Here is a 13,405-nt window from a genome sequence, read left to right as displayed (position 1 = left end):
ACACCCAGCATTCTGTCTGGTTTAATACCTTACCCACTAGTGAGTGGTAATCACTCAATGGATGGCGGTCCATGTTGATATTAATGTTGGACTGGCATCTCTGGATGCACCCATCTTCGACTATGTTCTCACAATTCCTACAAATACAATATTCATCAGACAATGACCCTTCACATTGCCTCCGAGCTCCATGACTACCAGAGCGCTTACTGATACCAGCCTTTACTCGAGTGATGTGCTGCTCCTGAGATCCTACAAATTCGTACTCGCCATCAGAACCCATTCCAGATCCTTGCTCGACTTCTCTGGGACCCTCACCAAAACAAATTGTCCTGATCAACAACAGAATTACTAGCAGAACCCGAAACGCCGTCTCTTGTGATAGGTCCATTTCGTTAGGGGAAAGAAGGAAAATAAAGAGGAGAAAAGAAAGGAAAATGCACTGGGGAGGTGAAAAAAAGAAAATGGTGCGACAACCGTCCTAGATCTTGTTGCTCTCCGCGCTCAGATGCCGTTCAACAGTCCTGCCTCTCAGCTTTCCCGGAATAAACACTCTAGTGATATGAGGTTCTCTTCACCTTGCTCTTTGTCATGAGTTTGCAGTGGGACGAGTGGACCCACGTCTCTCTTTTGGCGACCTTTAATGCTGTAGTGCTGGTTAACAAGACTTGGTATGGTCCTTCCCACCTGTCAATGAGGCAACCTGAGCGTAGAAAATTTCGTATCATCACATAATCCCCAGGCTCAATGTCATGACAATTACTGTTCGGTAGGTCAGGAATCACCAGCTTTAGATTTCTTTGTTGATTTCTCAGCTGCTGGCTCATCCTAACCAAATATTTCACAGTTATTTCATTATTGCACTTCAAATCATCCTGGGGGTCTATCATTACATGAGGTTGTCGACCAAAAAGAATTTTAAAGGGTGATAAGTTAAGCGGCGACCTGGGAGTGGTTCTGATGCTGTACAACACTAGTGGCAAAGCTTCTGGCCACAACAATCCAGTTTCAGCCATCACTTTGCTCAGCTTGTTCTTAATAGTGCTGTTCACTCTCTCTACCTTCGCACTCGCATGTGGTCGGTACGGAGTATGTAGCTTGCTATTAATTCCCATCAGTTTGCACATGACCTGAAAGACTTCACCTGTAGAATGGGTACCCCTATCACTTTCAATCACTCTAGGGATACCATATCTACACACAAATTACTGCACAATTTTCTTTGCAGTGAACGTAGCAGTATTTGTGGCAGCAGGGAATGCTTCTACCCAGTTGGAAAAAACATCGATACATACTAACACATATTTCAAATTCCTACAGGGTGGTAACTGTATGAAGTCAATTTGTATTACCTGAAAAGGTCCATCTGTAGGAGGGATATGGGATGGCTCTGTTGGTATTGTCTTACCAATATTCTTCCTCAAGCAAGTAAAACATGTCATTGCTCTCTTACCTGCATGAGAAGAGAATCCTGGCGCACACCAGTAGCCTCTTACCAGCTTGCACATACCCTCTTTGCCCAGATGAGTCAGACCATGTGCTGCCTCAGTTAGACTTGGAAGATATGCTCTTAGGGGCCACTGACTTACCGTGTCCACCTGTCCAAAGTCCTGAGGACTCCTGACCATACCCCTTCGACTTACAGACCGCCTTTTCCTGTAGGGAACACAAATTTTGCATTTCTATTAGCTGTTGTGTGTTGACCGTGTTAAATATCATCAGTGGTGTGATGTTCGTCTGTATGGTGGTGCTTGCTGCTGATTTAGCAGCTTCGTCTGCCCAGCTGTTACCAAGTGAGATTGGGTCTTGGTTGTAAGTGTGTGCTTTACACTTGATAACAGCCACTCTGTCTGGTTCCTGTATTGCTGTCAGAAGCCTTTTGATGTGGAACGCATGCACTACAGGTATACCAGCTGCCGTCATGAAATTTCTGAGGCGCCACAGGGCCCCAAAATCATGCACCACTCCAAAGGCGTACCTAGTGTCTATGTATATATTAGCTGACTTACCCTTGGCCAACTCACATTCTCTGGTTATGGTGACCAGTTCAGCGACTTGCGCTGAGTGTGGTGGTCTAAGGGGTTCAGCTTCTATGATACCTCCGTCATCTACAACGCATATCCGGTGCACAAGTCTCCCGATTCCGTCTGTCTGTGGCAACTACCGTCAGTGTAGAAGGTAAAGTCTACTCCTTCCAGTGGGTTGTCACTGATGTCAGGTCTCGCTGTAACATTTTGGTTCAGGTATTCCATACAATCATGCGTATCAGTATCTGCACTAAATCCTCCATCACCATTATTCTCATCCTCCACCCTTTGTGCTTGTCCAGGCACACTTGGCAAGTAGGTTGCAGGATTTAGTGAGCTGCATCTCTTAATGGTGATGGTTACAGGGGCCATCAGTGATAATTCCCACTTTGTAACCCGAGCAGATGAGACATGTCTGGTTTGGGCGGAGTTCAGCAAGGCTGATACTAATGAGGTGTATGGATGGTCAAGTCATGTCCTACCACTACGTCCTCGCTTTTACTTACCAGCAAAGCTATCGCTGCAACACTTCGCAAGCAAGTGGGGAGAGACCGCGCTACAGTGTCCAACTGTGCACTGTAGTAAGCTACCAGTCTGCTGGCATCACCATGTCTCTGTGTTAAGACTCCTGCCGCACACCCAGCACTTTCAGTACCGTACAATTCGAAGGGCTTCTCATAATCTGGCATACCTAATGCAGGTGCTTGTGATAGACACTGTTTGAGTCTCTCAAACGCCAGTTCAGACTCATCTGTGTGAGAGATCCGTTCCGGTTTGCTCAAAGAGACCATTTCTTGCAAAGGTAAAGCCAGTATGGAGAACCCCGGAATCCAGTTACGACAGTAGCCACACATTCCGAGGAAAGTGTGGACCTGTTGCTGAGTTTGTGGCAGAGTCATGTCACAAAGCGCTTGTATTCTATCAGCGGTGAGGTGTCTAAGTCCTTGTGTCAAGCAGTGTCCCAAGTATTTGACCCTGGTCCGGCACAACTGCAACTTATCCTTTGAAACCTTGTGTCCTGTATGGGAAAGATGGAACAGAAGCTGTTTCGTATCTTTCAAGGACGATTCGAGTGAGTCAGAACACAACAAGAAGTCATCGACATACTGTATTAGCACTGATCCACTTTCAGGTTGAAAGGATTGTAAACAGTCATGCAAGGCCTGGGAGAAAATACTCGGGCTGTCAATGAAACCTTGGGGAAGACGAGTCCAGGTGTACTGTACTCCCCTGTACGTAAAGGCAAAGAGGTATTGGCTGTCAGGGTGAAGAGGGACAGAAAAGAAAGCAGAACAGAGATCAATGAAAGTGAAGAATTTTGCAGTAGAGGGAATTTGCATGAGGATGACAGCTGGATTGGGCACTATAGGGAATTGGCTATCAACTATTTTGTTTATCCCCCTTAGATCCTGCACTAGCCTGTAACCCCTCCCCCCACTCTTTTTCACAGGGAATATGGGACTATTGGCGGTGCTGGACAACCTGACTAGGATGCCCTGCTGTAGCAGCCGCTCTATGACGGGGTACACTCCTAATTCTACCTCTGGCTTCAGAGGATATTGAGGGATTTTTGGAGCTATCATACCATCTTTTACTTGTACTGCTACTGGAGCTACATTCGCCATCAATCCAGTGTCCTGTCCATCTTTGGTCCAAAGGGAATCCGGTATTTGCGTGATCATTTCCTCTACCTTTGATGGACATGTGTCTCTAACAGTAGAATGTGACATTAGCCTTTGAGGGGTGTCTAGTATATCTTGCACTTCTTGAGCGTGGTTCTCAAGTATATCCAAGAAGGCACCCTCAGCAGTACAATATATGACACACCGCATTTTACACAATAGGTCTCTGCCGAGTAGATTAGTCGGAGCTGATGCAGCCAGCAGAAAGGAATGATTTTTCTGCAAGGGCCCTATCGTAATTTCTGCAGGTCTACTCAAAGGGTGTTGTTGCACCATTCCTGTTACTCCCATTGCCGAAATCATTTTACCCGTGGTTTTTACACCTGATGTAGAATTCAACACTGACCTGGCCGCCCCTGTATCTACAAGAAAAGGTAATGGTACACCAGCTACATCAACCATGACCTCAGGTTCACTACCAAGGCTAGCAATCAACTTCACTGGCTGCAGACTACAGGTGTGGCCCAACCCCTATTGTGTAGTGAGACCCTCCCGCAGCAATTGGCAGCTACAATATGTGAGGGGGGTAGCTGTGATTTTTTGGAGGCCTGCCAGTCCCTCCTTGGTGGGTACCTCCTTGTTTCCCCTCTATGTGGCTCATAATCTCTTCTATATGGTCCCTGATCCCAATTATGTGAACTGTAGTATGGCTCATATTCAGGTCTAGGGGTCTGTATACGTTATGTGTCCCTTTATTCCTACAGTCCCTTGCAAAATGTCCTTCCTTATTATAATAGAATCATACTATTGATCTTGACTTACCATCAGGGGTCTGGGGTTTTGGCTGATGTGGCTTTGCTGTAAGAGCCTGTATACTTACCGTCATCAGCTTATCCCCTTGTGACTCCCTGTGCTTACTGATGTTCCGATCGTGCTCGACAGTGGACTCTCTCAGTGCAGCCACCGAAATATGTCTCCAATTAGGTAGAGAGGTTTGCACCCTTGTCCTCAGTGCCTCCTTTAACCCGTCCATTAATACAGAGACAGATACCTCCCTGTGATGTGCATTATCCTTAATATCCTCGATCCCAGTGTATCTAGCTATTTCCTGCAGTGCTCGATGGAAATATTCTGATGCCATTTCACCTTCTTTTTGTCTTATGGAGAAGATTTTATTCCATTTAACAACAGTAGGGAAATACACTCCTAATTGCAGGTTGATTTTCCGTACATTCTCCTGATTCATCAGTGAGAGGTACCTCTGCGTCTAACTTACAATCCGTTATGAATCTCGTGATGTCAATATTTGAGGGTAAACACACTCGTAGCACTGTTCACCAATCTTTATTAGTGGGCTCGTGGGCGTTACCTAACTCTTTAATGAACCTCTGTCATCCGACTAGATCTTTTCTGGGATCGGGAAATTCTGACATAATTGACCTTAACTCTGCTCGGGACCAGGGACAATGCATGGCAATGTTCCTGATGGGAGTTACTCCCTGAGTGACAGTTCTCCCATTGGGAACTGCAATCACCCTGACAGGATTTAATTCAACTATATCATTCTGGCTTAACTCTATAATGCGGGGAGCTATTGTCTCTGCATAGTGTATGGTGCCGTACTTACCTGTGGACACAACCTCACTTATCCCTCCGCTAGGGGCCTTGCTACAACTCTTGGTGGTTGGCCATGCCCACCTGGGTGTCCTGTATGGTGGCTGCTAGAGAGAGTGCCTATATCGTGCTGGGCTCATCTTCCTGCTCACAATCCTGGGGAAAATTTAAGATGGGATACAACTGGCAAGGGTTAGGCTTAACACATTTATCTATCACTTTCCTATCTTTTACTGATGCACCATTGCTTGTAGCCAATTTCTCCCCATCAATATATGGTGGTGGTGGTGCGCTCGCAATCGTTTTCCCGCTAGGTTTGGAACTTGCTGTGCAAGCCAGTTCCTTCTGCATCTCCCCCTCTTGCTGCCACAAGTTTAAACAATTTGTATGTCTGACCCTTTGTTTTCTGGATTTAATCAGACATATTTTAATCCTTATGTTCTGTAACACCTCTGATTCAAAGCTACCCACCTTTGGGAATGGTGCCCTATCTACCGCAGTCATACGTACCCACTCATTGCAAAAAGCCTCCGTGTGTGAACCATATTTTTCACACATAATAAACCTTACTGACCCTCTCGGCCGCAATTCTGACCTTCTCGGTCCCAACTCTTCAGCCTGAACCCTAGTTACCAAATGCCCACTGCTTGTGCAATTGGATCCCATCGTGGACTTTTTGCCTATAAACGCAATCCCCAAATGCACAACACAAATAGACGGTGAAAGACACCTAGCGCTTTCACTCGCTCCTTCTCCGCTGACATACCACGACTCACTCCAGTAGTGACCACTGCGTACCCAGTGAGGCCCTAACTGGCTTCTATTCACTGGAAGTTTTAGGAGTAACTTACCTTTTCCAGTGAATATCTACTGTTGAAGATTTTCCTGAGAGAGACCAGCGAAAACTTCCCTTTTTGACTTACACAAATCACGCTTGCGTATACTCTACACAGCGCTAATGATACCGTGATTTTACGCAAAAGCTCGTAAAGGGGTATCAAGTTGCACTATGTATCGCACCCGCAAACATGCGGTCCAATTGCACAGCGTATAGGTACTTGTTACCTATACGCCCTACGACCACTGGAATCGAATACACAAGCTGCGATACCTCAGCCGGAGCGTAATACAAAACCTTTAAACTTCAATTCACAATTTCTATCACAATGCACAATTCTATATCATGCTCCTCTACAAATCACCTCATGATTTGCGTATTATCTCTATCTGTATTGAAGTGAGTCAGTCGCCTCACGCCACCAAGTCTCCACTCACTTGGTGTACCCACGGGACCCGAATTTCTGGGGTTCAAATCCTCTCACTCCACTTTCACTCACTCAAATACACCTTGTTTTTCTTTTCTGTACAGAAAATTTTTACTCCCTTAGGTCAGCCGCTTTACCCCAGAGGTACTTACAGTTTTTAAACTAAATTTTTTAAGGTAACCTGTTTTTGAAATCCGATAGTTATGTGCTATTGTATTAAATGTATACTATCCCGCCTTTAATTGAACAAATATCGTGTGCTTTGTACTTAGCGTCTGTATTTCTACGCAACCTTGCGTAAGCACACGACCAGCGTGCCTTTTATGCCACGAGCGCTCTCCTGTACTTTGTCCGGACCACGTGTACAAACGTGCATCCACAATAAAACAAATCACACAATCTCTATAAATGTGAGCAATACAAACTATAATCACTCACCAAACACAACCCACACTTGCTCTGTATAACCATTTATGACTGGGCCAGAACTGCATTTTGTGTTTTTTATAATTACTCCCTTAAATACATTTATTTCAAATTTATCTATATAGCAAACAAATGTATCCGATTTCACACAGGTTAATAACCTATGGCAACACTATGTGGGGGGAGTATGCAAAATATTGGTACGCTTTGTTGCGCTTTTGGTGCCAAAAAAAATTACACAGATTTTTAAATAGGTTTTTGCCTGTTTACCTACGGGTTCTATCAGTACCCCTGCAGACCAGACAGAGCAGACGCAATCTAACAGCACACACATAGAGTTTTAAAACATCCGGCAGCCAGTAAAAGGTTTAGCGTAGATATATTTCCACCCTTTGCTGATAGATTAAAGTCTGCTATGACTGTGTGACAAACCGGATCGAGTCCCCAATTGTAAATGCTGATTTACTTACAGGACTAAAAGCAATACTTAAAACCACACTTAATACACTTTAAAATCGAGCTGCTGCAGCCGCTGTATGCAATCCTTAACCTACATACTTATTACTCAGTTTGCGTACAAAGTCCCGTACCATGTATGCACTTTGCGTACTAATGCCGCGACGGACGTACAGAGTACACGCAGTGCATACACACACAACGACACGCCGTGAGCTCTATGCAGCTTCACGTGTCTGTAATACACTTACAAATCTAGCAGAGAAAGAGACGCGACACCAATTGTATTTAAGAGGTTGGGATCCGACCCGCCAACATATAATTGATAAAAGGGGGTTACAACAAATATACAATTACAATAAGAGAAAAGAGGCTACAATACAATGGTACATACGTTTGGTTTCGCCAGCGCCACGTGGTCCCGGTGCTCAGGTCTATCAGGCAAGATGACCCTTCAGAGAGAGAGATTACCGACCGGCTAGGCAGCTTGGCTTTTTATACAGTGGATCAAAACATAATACAATAGACACTGTATGCTCTTCTTCCATTGGTTCGGGGGTGGGACATATCCTGTGCACCGGGGATCATTGGTCAGCTCAAGCAGTGGGAGATGGCTAAGACTTGAGATGTGATTTCTGTTGTTTGCATCTGAGTTAATCATTATGTATGATTAATCACATTAATCATACATAAATCTGGTATTATTAATAACTTATTGTTGCAATATGTGACAATATTCTTATACCCACCAGATTAATGTTTACGTGACCCTGAACAATATGATCCCACACTTGATATGATTATCTATTTCCATCCTCAAGATATATATATATATATATATATCCATTTTCCTGTTATTACAATTTGTTAGGGAACATATATATATATATATATATATATATATATACACACACATAAATATACACACACACATTTCCACGAGTTCAGACCATGACTGTTATTACCTCAGATATCTAAATGTCTGGTTTGTAATTTGTTAGCTATTGCTAATTGAGTTTCTCTTCAGTCAAACTAGGTTCCTAGATATTGTCTTTTTGTTTGTCCTGTCTTCAGATAAGACAATGACAATCCAGTATTTTTTTGTCTTCGACAGATATTAGACAACTCTAGAACAATGGGGTAACCAAAGGTATTTGCCTTCTTCATATGATTTCAAAGCTTTGCGTAAACATGGCCGTCTGGTACATTGTATTAGAGTTTCTAGGAGGATAATTTATGTGTGAACCATCTTCTTGCTATTAGAAGGATGAGCAGACAGTGGGTGACTTATGCATTATAAGGATTAAATATATGATATGTCTTTGTGGCTTTTCCATGCGAGTACAAATGCTACCGTAATCACTCATACTACGCACTAACACGCACGACCGCGTGAGTGATCATACGCAATTTGCGAATATGTGCACGCACGGCAGAATAAGTACGTGCACGGAGGCCATCTGTGTGGTATTTGTATGTGATGTGTGTACTGTAATATTTTCCGTCTTCGACACTCTGCACTTCAGTTCCTACTGAGAGAGGAAGAGAAAACCAAAGTTACAATATGTTATGAGCAGAATTCATTATAGAATCCAGAATATTGGCTTGTATACACAGTGTTCTGGGACAAATCCCTCTCAGACTTGGGAGTCAAATAACAGGTGCAAATTAGGAGCTAAAGTATTGTTCAAGAGCAGCACAGGTGTCAGTCACGCAATGCCAAATAGCTGCTGGGCCCACCAGAACCACTCAGCAGCCAAGTCCAATGGCAGTTGCTACCACTGCTACCCCAGTAGCAGTGACGTGACTGATTGCCATGGCTAGTGCGTGATACAGTGCGAACAGACCCTGTAGGTAGGCATTGTGACTGCTGGCATATTGAGCGCTCGGGATTCTGGCATCAGTATGGTGACCGTCAGGATCCTGAGCGCCGGTCACATGACCACATCCCATAATGATTACTATTGTGCCACTCCTATGATTTGTACCTGTACTTCTTTATGGTATCCGGATGATAGGTTGACAGTGTCTAGATAGACAGTCAATACAGTATGGCAACATTTGTAATGAAAATAATAAAAGTTATATATTAATTGATTAATTTTTGGATTCTCGGTGCACCCCAAAAAACGGCTTCTTTCTCTGTGTGTTTGTATTGTATTTCTCTAGGCCAGGGGTAGCACTCCCAGACAGAATATAGGTGTGTATACCACACTATAAATTTGTCAGAAGGGAGAGAGAATACATTTTCTGAAAAATCCTACTGGTGCGGGAATATTTTTTGCTCTATATAGTATGGCAACATGTATTAGGGTAGACAGGATCAAAAGGTCGACAGGGAAAAACTAGACAGTGCTTAAGGTTGACAGGTTTAAAAAGTTGAAATGACAATGGTCAACACACCTTCACATATTTTTTTAACTTTTTTGATTTTCCATGTATATGGACTACGTTTGGGAATAGAAATCTGTGCCGAGTGCAGCGATAGCAGAGCAAGTCACCTTGCCCGAAGTGTGGCAAGCAAAGTAAGCCTGCAAGGGTATACATCTGCACTAATTGTGGTCACATATGATGCAACATAGAAATTGAGACCCAAAAAATGTTTGTGCTAACCTTTTATTGTGTCGACCATTTCCAGGTTTAGCTTTTGACCCTGCTGACCTTTAGACTCGACCAACCAAATGCATATCGACCATATGGCGTCGAACTATTGACTATCTAATTCCTGTAGATCGTCGATACCACACTCTTCTTTAAACAAACAGCGAAAAACTATTAATGAGAGATCTGGCCGCAACAAAACGTGCTGCCTAAGTTGCCTGACTGTAGGCATTTCCCTGCCACAGATGAATAATAATGTTTTACAAAGCACTTGGAGTTTATAATAAACATAATTGAACTGCAAGAATAAATATAAATACATTTGTTTGCATTTCTTTAAAAAATAAACTGTAGATCTTCTGTAATACATGTGAAATGATTTCATAAATTACCTCTGCAGAGCAAAAATCCCAAACATTTCAATCTGCATGATTGCTACAATGTGTCAAAACACCTGTATATCAACCTCATTATTTCCCTTTGCAGACAGGATTCCAGTTATTGTGCAGCACTCTCTTTAGAAAATGCATGTAAAGTGCCTCCCTACCTTCTTTTTCCACAAATACAACGAATGCAAATTGCCAAGCACAATACTTGTATGACTGCACTTCAATGGAGCTGTTCTTATTTTAATAAAGAGAATATAAACCTTTTTATTGAAATCATTTGTACTGTAAAAATAATATTTAAAATATATATATATATATATATATATATAACAATTTTTGTTTAATTCTTTTTTTTATTCAATTGTTACCAATCCTTTACATGCTTATCATATATATATTTATTTTTATCGCAATAGATTTTTATTGTGTTTGTGTGTTTTGTTATTGAAACCAATTGAGTTAGCTTATATTCCTCAAACATAATTCATGTACCTACTTTATCCTGTATGTATGATTAAAATACATAATTGATGCTAATATATGATTACAACCCTTTCTGTATTGTAACTTTACATTTTGCACAAAACTCATTTTACATTTCCTAGATTTGACACTAATATTCCTCCTTGTTCCACTAAAGAGATATTTGGAGTTCCCTCATGTAAGTTCTTGCTTTAGCAAGGAGTTTGTAATTGCTGTAGTAAAAGGTATATGCAGTTAAAATGGGATGCAGTTAAAATACCGGCTGTTGGCATCCCGGCGTTCAGGAGACCGACGGCAGAATCCTGACAGCCGGTGAAATAGCGCTGGACAGAATCCTGACCACAGGCGGGTGGTAATATAACCTGTGGCGAGCCACCGTGCCAGAAGCATGTCAAGCGCCGCGAGCCAGCGAGGGGACTCGCTGCCGGGATTCCGACAGGATGATGCTGTCGGTATACTGACAGCCGGCATCCCGCCTGGCGGTAAAACATACCGATTCCGTTAGAATAAGTGTCAATTATTGCAATTCTAGAAATGTTTTGTAATATATACACATTGATAGGGGCAAATCAGATATTTTTTATTATAGTAAAACTGAGTAGCCTATACTAAACAGGTATACCTGTGCCCTTTAGCAAGCTATGCTAGTGCCGCAGAACTCATTAATGAAGTGCAAGGGTAGAAATCATCCTGGCACTGTACTAGTGTAGCGAGATGGTCTGCCTGCACAGTAGTGTAAATAGAGGTCTTCAAAGAGTCACACTGTGCAGAGGCAGAACTCTGGGAGGCAACGGAGTCATCTGCCGCCGGGCTCCTGCTCTGAAGGGGGCACCTCTCCTCCCATTCTGTGACACCATTGAATTAAATTAATTGATTTGATAGCTGCCGCTGTCTTTTCATTGGCCGACTTCCTCACTGGTCCCTGCACCTTACAAATCACACCCTCTGTACTATACTGAATATACACATTTTACAAGTGTCACACCCAAGATTAGAAGCCACAACCTATTACACTGGAAGCAGACACCTTACTGATTAAGCTGTTCGCTCCTGTATAGGAAATATGAGAATTTTAACTATATGAAGATACTTCTCTGACAATTACACGTAACTTCATATAGTTAGAATTCTCATGCTTCCTCTACAGGAGCAAATAGCTCCATCAGTAAAGTGTCTGCTGTTAGTGTAACAGATCATGGGTTCTAATCCTGGGTATGACTGCTAAGAAATGTCTTTTATTTTAAATCACACAATTAAATGTATAAATACAGTACATACATATTTTTTTTTTCAGAACCCTACATACACATACACACACTTATCTTAATATAGGAAATAGGGGGGCATCAATATATATCTTGCCTCCGGGCAACTGGGACGAACTTACGCCACTGACACTGTGCAAAAGTGTCTCCCGCAAACTCATAAAAAAAGCCTCAAAGTCCAGTCTAATATCCCATTAGAGTCCTCTCCATCATTAAATTACACATTGAAAAGTATTTTCCTAAAATACGCCATGATTTAGCCTTATTTATTGCTTACATTATTCAGGAGAGCGAAGGGACATCAGGATTCTTTATTACATTTACCACTTTGTGTGTTAAAAACTCCTTTTACTTTGGCTTCTGCAAAGACAGGTGGTTGGCGGGAAAGCTAGGTGCACCTGCATAAAGTGGGGCGCACAACTCCAACAAAGACAGTTGGTGCACATAATAAACGATCTTCAGCGAAAATGTTGTATGCCATTTATGCAAAGCAGTGACTAAAGTATTCTCACCAGTGATGTACCTACATCCTTAGTATCATCACAAGCGCTGTACCTTTGTCCTTAGTCCACCAGCAATATATCTCCATGGGAGCATGATATAATACAGGGTGCATTGTTAATAGTATTTCTGTTGCCTGGCTGTCAGCTGTAATCACCAGCCCCAGAGGTCCACAGCCTGTGTTGGATCATGATCGGTTAAAAGTGCTCAGATAGTGAAGCTTACTTTAGGGAATAGAGGTCAACGCATTTTGCTCTCTCAAAGAAGGTTTATCAAGACTTCAGAACTGGTGCTTTCTAGGTGACAAAAGGTGGGTTGGCTAGCCTGATAGATCATACTTTTGTATAGTAAGATTATTAGCGTCAGACTGGTATTTGTTTGCGAATCCGGAGTCAGGAAATGTCTGTGCAAGTACTTGGAGGTGTATAAGTAAGCTGGCAAATACCATCCCCTGGCCGGGAATCGAACCCGGGTCTCGGCAAGAAAATGCCGGATCGTGACCACTAGACCACCAAGGGTTTTGGGGTTGGTGAATGGATGATGTATGAGGAGAGTGTGATAGTAGTAACCAGGCTAACACTGGGATGATACAGTAATGATGTACAACACTCTCCTTACTTGTAGCTGCAGTCCAGTATGGTGGAGTGGCTGACCTTAGCAGTGTGGAAACCAGCTTTCAGACTGGATGGTCACTGTAGAACTGGATCAAAAAGCACTCTTGAGATGACTTGGACTGGATGCAAACTGAACACTGAA

Source organism: Pseudophryne corroboree, chromosome 7 (assembly GCF_028390025.1).
Source record: "Pseudophryne corroboree isolate aPseCor3 chromosome 7, aPseCor3.hap2, whole genome shotgun sequence".
NCBI classification, from domain to species: Eukaryota; Metazoa; Chordata; class Amphibia; order Anura; family Myobatrachidae; genus Pseudophryne; species Pseudophryne corroboree.
This window is presented reverse-complemented; position numbering follows the sequence as displayed.